This window comes from Triticum dicoccoides, chromosome 2A (assembly GCF_002162155.2).
Source record: "Triticum dicoccoides isolate Atlit2015 ecotype Zavitan chromosome 2A, WEW_v2.0, whole genome shotgun sequence".
Classification (NCBI taxonomy): Eukaryota; Viridiplantae; Streptophyta; class Magnoliopsida; order Poales; family Poaceae; genus Triticum; species Triticum dicoccoides.
Genome location: NC_041382.1, coordinates 768,793,978 through 768,807,407, shown reverse-complemented (window position 1 = coordinate 768,807,407; position 13,430 = coordinate 768,793,978). Strand labels below are relative to the sequence as shown.

Below are 13,430 nucleotides of genomic sequence, written 5' to 3'. Positions count from 1 at the left end.
CGACGCCCACGTCACTTGTGGGACGTGGATGTAGTGTCCGACACCGACGGCCACATGTATCTCACACCCACGATACTTGCTATTTAGGGTTTCCTCTACCGCTCGGTGACCCTCGACGACCCTCGTTCCCGATAAAAAAAGAGGAAGAAGAAGAAAAAAAGAGGAGAAGAAGGACTCCTCTATTCCTTCTTCTCCTCTTTTTTTCTTCTTCTTCCTCTTTTTTTATCCTTGAAGCGTTGTCGAGGCCACCCCAAACCCTAGAGAAGCAGCATCGAGGCCACCCCAAACCCTAGAGAAGCAGCATCGAGGCCACCCCAAACCCTAGAGAAGCAGCGTCGAGGCCACTAATTAATATTAGTTCTACGTTTGCCACTAATATATCCATCTGTCATGTTTTAATAATAATTGCCATGTTGTCAATATTTGTAGAAACTATAGACACCGCCCGAGACGAAGTACAAGAAGAGTTGTTGGGGGACATAATCGCACGAGGAAGTGATGCCGTCTGCTTGTTGTTTCTCAACGACACCCATGGTCTGGAAGCAGCTAGCTATGATTATGATGGCTCCGGTGACCTAATGCCGGTGCAAGTAGGAGACCGTGAGGACGGCTCCGGTGACCCAATGTCGGTTCAAGAAGGAGACCGTGATGACGTCTCCGGTGACCGAACCGAGTCCGGCCAGGTATATATATTAGTTAAGCTTCTGCTGACTAGCTAATTGATGCATTCATTGTTTTGGTATGTACACATATTAATTAAGTCTTTGTTCTTTTTTCTAGCCCTCCGGATCGAGCACACCTTCGGTAAAGAGACGAGGCCCGAAGAAAAAGTTGAGCTCGGATGAAAAGTTCGAGATCATAGCAATCGCGCCCGACGGCCAACCGATTGAACCCCTCCGGACAAAGAGCGCATTTGTTGCTCAGTGCGGGGTTTTGGTTAGGGACAAGATCCCGATCAGCATCCAGCAATGGTTAAAGCCGGCTACAGAAGACCCTGAGGTGTCTTATGTCAATGATATGCAGAAAAATGATCTTTGGACTGAGCTGAAGTCAAATTTCTCCCTACCGCCAGAGGATGATCCAGAGAAGCCAGTTAAAGAGCAATTAATCAAGTCTTTTGCTCTTAAGAGGATGGCAGAACTATTCAGGAGGTGGAAGAAAGAGCTGAATAAGTTTGTCAAAAATAATGAGACACCAGAATTCAAGGGCAGATATGAGAAGATCAGAGATCACTGGCTCGCATTTGTGGCCCACAAGACATCGGAAAAGAGTAAGAAGATGTCAGCGACAGACAAGCAAAATGCTGCGAAGAAGAAGCATCACCATCGCACGAGGTCAGGTGGCTACCTCGTAGCCCGGCCTAAGTGGGCCACGACTGAGAATGATCTGGTTGATAAAGGGATCGACCAAGAGACAATTAACTGGCCAGACCGTTGCCGGACTTGGTTCTTCGGGGCTGGCGGAACCTTGGACCCTGTAACAGGGGAGTGCATTTGGACGAACGATCAAATGGACATACCAGTCAGGAAGCTTTAGCAGTATATCGACGCAGCACAACAAGGGACGTTCTTTCCAGACAGAGAGAACGACGAGCTCACAATGGCTCTCGGGAATCCTGAGCACCCTAGACGAACACGAGGCACGCCAGGCTCCATTCCGTGGAAGGTTGGGTTTCCGGAAGAAGGCCATTACAAATCCCATGAGAGGAGGAAAAAGTTGCAGCAGACCCAAATGCAGGCGCTGCAAGCAACGGTACAAGCGATAGAGGAATGAGAAGCAAATCGCAGCAAACATACTGCCGAAGCTTCCCCCGAAGCTACCCCGCCATCTCAGCGGAGAAGCAGCGTGGCTTCCACCGAGCTGCTTTAGCCGGAGCATGCCTTGACGGCTCCTGCCAGCTATCCCGTGGATGCTATCACAGAGTCTCAAAATTGCCACCTTATGACGCAATGGATGAATTTGAAGGTCAAGGCGGCTGTTGGCTCTGTTTATCCTACTGAACCCGGCGCAACTTTTCACTACCAACCGATTCCAGAAGGATATGCTAGGGTGATGGTGGATGAAATAAAGGAGGGATTTGAGGACCTCCAGCTTGACCACCCTACCGGTGAAGGGGAGACTAGGCTGGGGTCTACTCTGAAGACTCCATGCCTATGGCGGAAGGAGCTCATCAACCTTCCGAACTGGACGCCTCCGCCTCCTCCTCCTCCTCCGGCAAGTCAGGGCACTCCGCCTCCTCCACCGCCTCCTCCTTCGGCGAGTCAGGGCACTCCGCCTCCTCCACCACCTCCTCCTCCAGTGAGTGAAGATCAGGGCACTCGACCGGCTCCTTCTCCAGCGCGTGGCGGCACTCCGCCTCCTTCTCCACCTGCGCTGACAAGCCCGAGCAGCCAGCCTCCTCCTTCTCCGCCTCATCAGCAAGGGCGGAAGAGGCCTTCCGCCTCTTCGGCTGCTCAGGCGCGTCGTAGTCCTTCTCCTCCGCCTCGTAAGCAAGTAAAGAAGACAACCGCTCCGTCTGCTCTGCCGGCGTCTAGCAGTATAGCCAGAGGCGGGAGGAAATACAGATTTGGTCCTTCTCTGAAGACTCCGGAGAAGTTACCATACGAGAGGACCCCGGAGGAGAACACTGAGAACGCATGAGAAGAAGTGAGGAACTACTTTGAAGGGGTGAAAGCAAAGAAACATCCACCTCCGGAGGAGAAGGTAGATCTGGTGAAAGCGAAGCGCACTCTGGCTGCCCTAACAAAACCACCCAAGTCTCCGCCTAAAGGAAACTATGAGCGCATTATTGGAAAGGAATTTGCCGAAGCGGAGCGGTCGGGAAGTACTGTCGGTGATCAAAGGCTGAAAGAACGACGAGCTAGGAAACAAATTGCCCAGCTCGGCGAACAAGTGAAGCAATCGTGCCCCCCGCTCAAGGTGCCTAGCGACAACGTCGCTAATGATCCGAGGATGGTGCCCGGTTATAGCAATCTTGGTGATTACCTGCCCGACGATGTACATTATGATTTCATGGAGGTGCAGATACAAAGATACGAGTACGGGAAGCCTCTCGTCAAAGATGAAAGATCTCTATCAACGATGATGCGAAGATTGCATGATTGGTACTTGAAAATCTGCAGAGACTCTGGGGGGAGTACTTTGTATGTGAAAGTTAAAAAGGAGCATGACCTCGTTGGAATTGAACTGTTGCCTGTTCCATTTGAGAAGTTCTATCAGTTTTTCAATCAATTGGCCCTCGATAAAACAACGGTCGCCTGCTACTGTCTGTAAGTAGTACTACTTCTGTCATTAAGTCTCTCTATATAGCTCAGCTCTTTCATTGCATGTATTTATAATCATCCTCAATATATTATGCAGATTGAAGGTCGCCGAATTGAAGAAAAGACAAGTCGGTGATATTGGGTTCATTAACACATATCTCATAGATGCAACTCAGGTTAAATTTCATGCCGCAGATACCGAGGCCAACTTGCTACGATCATTGGTCATAAATGAAAACAAAGATATAATACTCTTTCCTTACAACTTCAAGTGAGTGTTACTGTCTTGTGCGTATTCAGTTTCCCCTATATATTAGTCAAGGTTATAGTAATGTAACTGATGAGTTATGCATGCGTGTGCAGTTACCACTATATTCTCCTAGAGATTAAGCTTGAGCAGGGACTAGTAACCGTCTTAGACTCAAGACGAAAAGATCCCCAGGACTATGCAGACATGACTCAAATGCTCGAGAAGTAAGTTAAATCGATCATTATCCACCATATCAGCAACTTTGTTCATTTCCTGATATATCAAGTAATTGTTTTTCTTTGTCTGGCAGGGTTTGGAAAAAATTCTCCAAAAAAGCTCCAGGACTCCCGAAGAAGCTGCAATTTAGACACCCGAAAGTATGTACTATAGTAGCATGTTCCGTGCATCTCCTATTGATTCAAGCGCTAGTTTCATCAATACCATTTGGCATTCTTGCTTATCAGTTTGATTGACCTCTATTTCTTGTAAAGTGGTTGTGGCAGGAACAAGGGAATGATTTCTGTGGATACTACGTTTGTGAGTCCATCCGCCACACGACCTGTGAGCGGGGCTACACTGACGAACAATATGAAGTACGTAAATAACAACATTCACAATTTTATTTTATTACCATCATTTGTGTTGAGTTTCATTCATTCATATATATATATATATGTATTGACCCCCTTCTTCAAATTAGATGTTTCGGAACCGGGATGAACTCCTAGCACCAGCTCGCATGCGAGCAATTCAAGAGGAATTGACGGCATTCTTTCTTGACCATGTGATCGCTGAAGAGAGAGAATACTGTGTGGACCATGAGTCCGTATGATTATATTTGTAAGAGATAATTATTGTATATATGTAGCCGGTAGTGTCGGATAGATATACGAGAACTTGTTGTTCGACCAATCTCTCGGAGAAGGAGAGGTGGTCGATATCACTTCTCTCTGTATGCATATATGTTCATGACGATCTTCTGTTTCCTTCGTTTGCTTACTAGCTAGCTAGCGTGTCTAGTCCTCTCTATATGTATGTATAGTATGTAGCGTCGACCAAGCACGGACATAAGAGAGGACACTTCTCCTATTAATTATAGCTAGCTAACACAATATATGAAACACCTAAATTAACCCCCGAAAACCCCCAACCCCCCCCCCTTTCAAAAAAACAAAAACCCCAGCCACAGAAATGCTGACGCGTGGATGCCTATTGGTCCCAGTTGGTGCCACCAACCGGGACCAAAGGGTCTCCTGCCTGGGCTCCGTGCACAGGCCACGTGGAGGCCCATCTGTCCCGTTTCTGGATTGAACCGAGACTAAAGGGATAGGGCATTAGTACCGACCCTTTAGTCCCGGTTCAGGAACCGAGACAAAAGGCCCTTACGAACCAGGACAACAGGCCCTTTTTCTACCAGTGCTACATGACAAACAATTAACTTTTGAAAGAAGAAATTCTATGAAATTTTGTTTTATCATGCATGCTTCAGAAGAGGTGTGACATGTCTTTTGGTTGCAGATTCATGTAATGATAACAAAATTTATTTAGTTGGGATGACAGTTGCTCACCATCTTTCAGTAAATCTAGTGAATAACCTCTTTGTGACGGCATCGAATTTCATATTTGGAGACCTATCGAGGCATGGCATCACAAGGCCCAAAACCAAAAATGGATCACAACGACCCTCAAGTTAGAAACCTACCGATCCATAGTGATTGATGTTGGGACTGTTGGATTAATAAAAAAATTATCATCAAAGTATTTGGAATATTTGAAGGAATCTGCCTTATTAGTCATATTTTTATAGTTGAAAATAATAAGTAGACCTTTTCTCTCATAATGTCAGTTTGTTTTCTAGTTGGCACTTCTAGAGAGATCCTAGTCATCAACCTAGATATATAGATCTGACTCAAATGCATAATTATATATTTCCAAAATAAGGCACTTACATGACGAAGAAGGCGGCTACTTGCATATATACTGAACGTTCATTATATTTGAAGGCATAAAAAGCAATCATTTGTTTTCTTTTTGGGGAAACACCAACATTGGATTTATAAAAGTGTCAATGGGATATATAGAACATCATTTGAATCAAGACAATAAGAAATCCTAAGTATCCTTTTTTACAATGTGAACTGACGGAATAAAGCATATATAGTGGATGAGCTTCTCCCAGTTTTGTCTCTCACTTTTATCAACTGATGACTCATTGGAATTTACTGACTTCCAAGACAAAATATACTCGGATGGCAAAGATTGCTAATGCCAAACTTGAATTAGCTAAAAGCAACTACAACCAGTAACTAAAATATGATCTTAACACACTCGTGGATTGGCGGAGTGTACCTTTGTATTCTGTTTTCCCTTTTTCAAAATAGCACATTTAACTGATGCATTATTCGAGCAATCTTCAAATCATTCAAAAAAATCTGAGGCATTGTTCGGCCAGCCTCCGGAGTATGACATGATGGGCCGGCCCCTTAAGCAAGGAGAAGAAGCAAGCAGGCCCAGCAATGACGAGCGAGGTCTCCACAAGTCCACAAGTCCACAAAAACAAAACCTGAGAATCCGCCATCCTCCTTCCTCCTCTAGGGTTTTACTACGCAGCACCGCCATCTCCCACCCCACCTCCGTCCCCCTCCGCCCCGCCTCCTACCCGGCAGACCACCACCGAGGCCCGAGCCAGCGGCCATGACCGGCAAGAAACACAAGTCCCTGAAGAAGCAGCCCAAGGGCAGCCGCCAGCCGCTCGGCGCCGACGTCCAAGCGGTGGCCGACGCCGGGAAGCGTCGTCGCTTCGACGCCACCAAGCGCCACCAGGCCGAGGAGGAGTTCATGCCCTCCTCCATCAACACCAAGATCCTCCACGAGGCCCTCAAGCAGTAGCAGGAGCAATAGGAGGAGATCCTCCCCGTACTATTCAGTCTTCGAATGGCACAAATTATCAACGTGTGCAACTACATGGGCTAACTGACATACTAATAAATCATTAAAAATATCTATGAACTGATTTAGATACATAAATCTAAAAGTTAGAACACCATATGACGGAAAACTACTATTTAGAACGTGAATTTATGGTTACATAGAAGAGATGCATTTTTTCAGTATTATTACTAATAGAAAGTATTTCACATATATAAGAGATGGACTGTTTTATATCACACACAAACGGCAAAACAACTAGAGGAACTACATGACAAAAAATAACAATTGAAAGAAGAAATTCTATGAAATTTTGTTCTATTAGGCATGCTTCAAAAGAGGGGTGACATGTCTTTTGGTTGCAGATTCATGTGATGACAAGAGAATTAATTTAGTTGGGATGACACTAGCTCACTTTGTTTCACTAAATCTAGTGGGTGACCTCTTTGTGATGGTAGCGAATGTCATATTTGGATATCGGTCGAGGTATATGGCGTCACAAGGCCCAAACCCAAAAATGCTCGAATGACCCTCAAGTTAGAAACCAACCGACCCACAACGATAGAGTTGGGACAGTTGGATTAATAAACCCTTCACCCATCAAACCCTTCCAGCTCCTTGCGGATGGACGGTGCTTGGACACATTTCAAAACTTGTACTCTAGTAGTCTGATTAACACTATACTTACATCTGGGTGCCGCTTATTTGCGTAGGACATGTTTGACCAATGTTGTGACCACGCAAGGGATAACGGGTACTTGTTGTGGGAGGACGCGAAGAAGATGCAGTTGATAGTGAGTGGGGAGTTCCACCAAGAAATGCGGGAGTTCCTCCGCAGGAAAAAATGATCCAAGGGAAGTGACCATCTGGAAAGAAGAGAAGATGCTACTTGTCTGTACCACACGATCCTTCATGTGAGGAAGGCCTGAATATACCTACCCAGAGACAAGTCTTTAGAAGATCCAACTGCAGGAGGCAGAGTGGTAGTCTGGTAGATGTTGAAATCATTTGGACTCGACGGTCGTAAATCGAATGTAATCATATGCTCGATAGGTTTAGTCTGCAGTTTGTGCCATGCTAAATGTAAGTCATAGAAGGTAGTTGATTATTCTGTTGGGCAAATCAAAATCCGATGAACTGTACGTGCTCCACTTCTCCAATTCAGTTTTGCATGGAAGTTGCGCACAATTGTGATTAATCTGTGTCAGTCAGTTTGGAACCAGACAAGTTTGCAAAACCTCACTGAGACAGGATGGACAATTTTGATTTTCAGTAAATTGGTTTATTATCTTTTTAACAAAATATATCCACACTTTGGTGTGTAGAGTTAAAAGTACAATGAGCATTCAATCTGATGTTCAGGCATAGGACAATATGCATGTACCAAAGTTGAAATATGGCCTCACATTAAACGAGTGTTCAGTATAGAAACGAATTTATATTAAAAAAAATTGGTTTCAAACATTTGAACTAAATTTCCACTTCTTTTTGTTCACAACATCGAACGGCTCGTTATGTTGACACCAAAGGTATGGCAATGGTCGTCAACTCAACTGGAGGCAAAAGCAAAACTGACCGTCATACAACTGAACCGCATGCAAAACTAGCCGACAAAACCGGCTAACATGGTTGGTAACAAATCCTTCTCTGATGATTGTTTCCTTTTGTCATCCACATTGTATTGGACTTTGCCTATAAATGTGTGTTTGGAAATCATACTTATCCTTATCATATCCTATATCGTATACAAAGAGGATGAAACACTTGAATATTATTAGAGTAGTAATTGTCATTGGTGACGATGCAAAAGGAAAGAAACATGAAGAATCTTTAATCTACACATAAAAAAGATGGTCGATAATTTCCAATACCAACAATCGATTAACGGTGTGTTTCCTATCTATTTTGTATCATTACACGCTTTCACAACCAACAACGGATCCATTTTTAGATGGAAATACTCCTACACACTAGGATTAGGCCTCAATAAATATTTACCTTTTTCATCCCTCAATCCATAAAACAGATTGGCCCATGAAGGATACCAGTATATATATGCCCCCATACACGAGCATATCATCCAAAGTTCATCGAGCAAACACACAAACACTGGACTACCATCGAACTTATCCCACAACTTTGTCAAGTCTTCTCTTTGAAATGGAGGGTGTTACAGTGTTGATTGTTGGTGCTGGGCCAGCAGGCCTCGCCACGGCAGCATGCCTTAGCCAATTCTCAATTCCTTATGCCATCGTCGAGCGCGAGAGCTGTAGCGCGTCACTCTGGCGCAACCGCGCATATGATCGCCTCAAGCTGCATCTGGCAAAGGAGTTCTGTGAGTTGCCACACATGTGATACCATGTAGATGCACCAACATACATACCAAAAACCTGGTTTGTGAAGTACTTGGATGACTATGTTGAGCGTTTCAACATTCAACCAAAGTATCTCACCAGCATGGAGTCATCCACATAAGACAATGATGAAAAATGTTGGTCCATTGTGGCAAAGGACATGTCAAAGTGCACCACAGTCAAGTTCATGGCGAAGTTTCTTGTTGTGGCAAGTGGTGAGAATAGTGCAGAGAATATTCCAATGTTCCCTGGACTGGAAAACTTTCCAGGTGATGTTATCCACTCCTCAAGCTACAAGTCAGGCAAGAGCTACTCTGGCAAGAATGTATTGGTCATTGGATCTGGCAACTCCGGGATGGAAATTGCTTATGACCTTGCGACCCATGCTGCCAACACATCGATTGTTATACGAAGCCCGATACATACATGCACTATATATTTTCATTGGGTTCATGAATGCAAATTCTTAGTATAGTTATTAATAGAAGAGATGCAATTTTTAGTGTTATTACTAATAGGAAGTATTTCACATAGAAAACGAGATGGATTGTTTTATATCACAATCAAACAACTGAAAGACTAGAAGAACCACATGACAAAAATTTATTTTTTGAAAGAAGAAATTCTTTTTTTATAATGCATTCTTCAAAAGAGGTGTGACATGTTTTGTGGTTGCAGATTCTTGTAATGACAAAGGAATTAATTCGTTTGGGGATGACACTTGCTCACCGTCTTCCATTGAATCTAGTGGATAAACTCCTTGTGATGGCAGCGTATTTAATATTTGGAGACATGTCACATCATGGCATCACAAGGCCAAAAATGGGTCCAATGACCCTCAAATCAGAAACAGGCCGATCTGCAGAATTGATGTTGGGACTGTTGGATTGATCAAAAAAGGCATCATCAAAGTAAGTATATCCTTGATATGACATAAATTTATAACATATGTTGATTTGATATGCCAAGTTATCAATGTATTTTTTATCTCCTAAAGGTTCAAGGGAGCATTAGTAAGGTCAAGGGCAACAAAGTTAAATTTCAATGCAGTAAAAGAATGTCATTTCATGCAATTGTGTTTGCAGCTGGATACAAAAGCACGACAAATATGTGGCTCAAGGTAATATAGCTTGTGTTTGAACATGTCTGAGTTTGTTTTCTTGGTGTAACCATTATTAAATCTGCTAACATGGTCTATGTGTTTCTAATCCAGAATGGTGAGAGCATGTTAAATGGCAACGGACTGCCCATCCAAAAATATCCGAATCATTGGAAAGGTGGAAATGGGCTTTACTGTGCTGGGTTGGCAAGGAGAGGATTAGCTGGTATTGCAACAGATGCCAAGAATATCGCTAATGACATCAAATCTGTGATGGACTCTATGTCAAGTTAAATCATCTTTTACATGTAGTTTACCATGGCAAGAATGCTAGAAGGTTGATTCTTTGAGAAATATATCCATTGTGTCACCTTTGTATCTAGCTTTTAGACAAGTAAAATTATGTTTATTTTAAGGTTCATATGTGCCCCGGAGAGAGATGTACTATTATACTATAATCAAGGGCTCTGTACTCTTATTACGCTGAGAGATTTCTAATTTTGGTTGAACCTACTACTGTGTATCATATTTTATTTACTTGAAATTATATGTGCAAAAGGCATGCGCTCAATACTCTATTATCTATACCAAAATCTCTTGTGGCATGTTTACCCCATCAACATACAACTGTAGGAGGTAGTAATCACATCAGCCTAAAATAAATGCATAGTTCACTACATCCATCGCCGGTACTGTAGTGCTATTCAGTCTTAGAATGGCACTAGTTATCATCCCATGCATCTGCATGGGGTAGCTGACATACTATAAATCATTAAAAATATTTGTGAACATATTTAGAACCTTAAAACTAAAACTTAGAACACCATATGACGGAAAACTACTATTTAGAACGTGTATTTGTGGTTACGTGATACACATATCCTTAACTGTTGTGGACACAGTTTGTTGTGCCCGAAGCGCAGGGTTTGTAGTATGCGGTAAGTTTTCCATCGGCTGAGATCCAAGGTATCCATCCGCATAGTCTTGGATATAAATTGCTTATTACCTTGCGACCATGGTGCCAATACTTCAATTGTTATACGAAGCCTGATATGTACTACATGCACTATATATTTTCATTGGGTACATGAACACAATTTTTTAGTATAGTTACCATTGGAAGAGATCCATTTTTTTAGTATTATTACTAATAGAAAGTTTTCAGATATATAAGAGATGGACTGTTTGATATGACGCACAAACAAACAAATGACTAGAGGAACTACATGACAAACAATTAACTTTTGCAAGAAGAAATTCTATGAAATTTTGTTTTATCATGCATGCTTCAGAAGAGGTGTGACATGTCTTTTGGTTGCAGATTCATGTGATGACAACAGAATTTATTCAGTTGGGATGACACTTGCTCACCATCTTTCACGAAATCTAGTGAATAACCTCTTTGTGACGGCAGCGAATTTCATATTTGGAGACCTATCGAGGCATGGCATCACAAGGCCCAAAACCAAAAATGGATCACAATGACCCTCAAGTTAGAAACCTACCGATCCATAGTGATTGATGTTGGGACTGTTGGATTAATAAAAAAATCATCATCAAAGTATTTGGAATATTTGAAGTAATCTGCCTTATTAGTCATATTTTTATAGTTGAAAATAATAAGTAGACCTTTTCTCTCATAATGTCAGTTTTTTTTCTAGTTAGCACTTCTAGAGAGATCCTTGTCATCTACCTAGATATATAGATCTGACTCAAATGCGCAATTATATATTTCAAAAATAAGGCACTTACATGACGAAGAAGGCGGCTACTTGCATATATACTGAATGTTCATTATATTTGAAGGCATAACAAGCAATCATTTGTTTTCTTTTTGGAGAAACACCAACATTGGATTTATATAAGTGTCAATGGGATATATAGAACATCATTTGAATCAAGACAATAAGAAATGCTAAGTACCCTTTTTTACAATGTGAACTGACGGAATAAAGCATATATGGTGGATGAGCTTCTCCCAGTTTTGTCTATCGCTTTTATCAACTGATGACTCATTGGAATTTACTGACTTCCAAGACAAAATATACTCGGATGGAAAAGATTGCTAATGCCAAACTTGAATTAGCTAGAAGCAACTATAACCAATAACTGAAATATGATCTTAACACGCTCGTGGATTGGCGGAGTGTACCTCTGTATTCTGTTTTCCCTTTTTTCAAAATAGCATATTTAACTGATGCATTGTTCAAGCAATCTTCGAATCATTCAAAAAAGTCTGAGGCATTGTTCGGCCAGCCTCTTGAGTATGACATGATGGGTCGGGCCCTTAAGCAAGGAGAAGAAGCAAGCAGGCCCAGCAATGACGAGTGAGGCCTCCACAAGTACACAAGTCCACAAAAACAAAACCCGCCAATCTGCCATCCTCCTTGCTCCTCTAGGGTTTTACTAGGCAGCGCCGCCGACTCCCTCCCCACCTCCGTCCCCCGCCGCCCGCCTCCTACCAGGTAGACCACCACCGAGGCCCGAGCCAGCGGCCATGGCCGGCAAGAAGCACAAGTCCTCCAAGATGCAGCCCAAGGGCAGCCGCCTGCCGCTCGGCGCCGACGCCGACGCGGTGGCCGACGCCGGGAAGCGTCGTCGCTTCGGTGCTGCCAAGCGCCACCAGGCCGAGGAGTAGGAGTTCGTGCCCTCCTCCATCAGCGCCAACATCCTCCGCGAGGCCCTCAAGCAGCAGCAGGAGCAATAGGAGGAGATCCTCCCCGTACTATTCAGTCTTCGAATGGCACAAATTATCAACGTGTGCAAATACATGGGCTAGTTGACGTACTAATAAATCATTAAAAATATCTGTTAACTGATTTAGAAACTTAAATCTAAAAGTTAGAACACCATATGAAGGAAAACTACTATTTAGAACGTGAATTTGTGGTTACATAGAAGAGATGCAATTTTTTCAGTATTATTACTAATAGAAAGTATTTCACATATATAAGAGATGGACTGTTTTATATCACGCACAAATGGCAAAACAACTAGAGGAACTACATGACAAAAAATAACAATTGAAAGAAGAAATTCTATGAAATTTTGTTGTATCAGGCATGCTTCAAAAGAGGCGTGACATGTCTTTTGGTTGCAGATTCATGTGATGACAAGAGAATTAATTTAGTTGGGATGACACTTGCTCACTTTGTTTCACTAAATCTAGTGGGTGACCTCTTTGTGATGGTAGCGAATGTCATATTTGGAGATCGATCGAGGTATATGGCGTCACAAGGCCCAAAACCAAAAATGGTCAAATGACCCTCAAGTTAGAAACCAACCAACCCACAACGATTGAGTTGGGACAGTTGGATTAATAAACCCTTCACCCATCAAACCCTTCCAGCTCCTTGCGGATGGATGATGCTTGGACACATTTCAAAACCTCTACTCTAGTAGTCTAATTACCACTATACTTACATCTGGGTGCCGCTTATTTGCGTAGGACATGTTTGACCAATGTTGTGACCACGCTAGGGATAACGGGTACTTGTTGCGGGAGAACGCGAAGAAGATGCGGTTGATAGTGAGTG

At 42.9% G+C, this 13,430-nt stretch overlaps 2 pseudogenes; both read left to right on the top strand.

Annotated features, from left to right (window-relative positions):
- The window catches only part of LOC119358401, a 22,333-nt pseudogene extending 17,013 nt beyond the window's left edge, over window positions 1–5,320 (top strand).
- A 3,635-nt stretch (window positions 5,321–8,955) lies between these two features.
- Window positions 8,956–10,188, top strand: LOC119352411 (annotated as a pseudogene).
- Window positions 10,189–13,430: the final 3,242 nt, after the last annotated feature.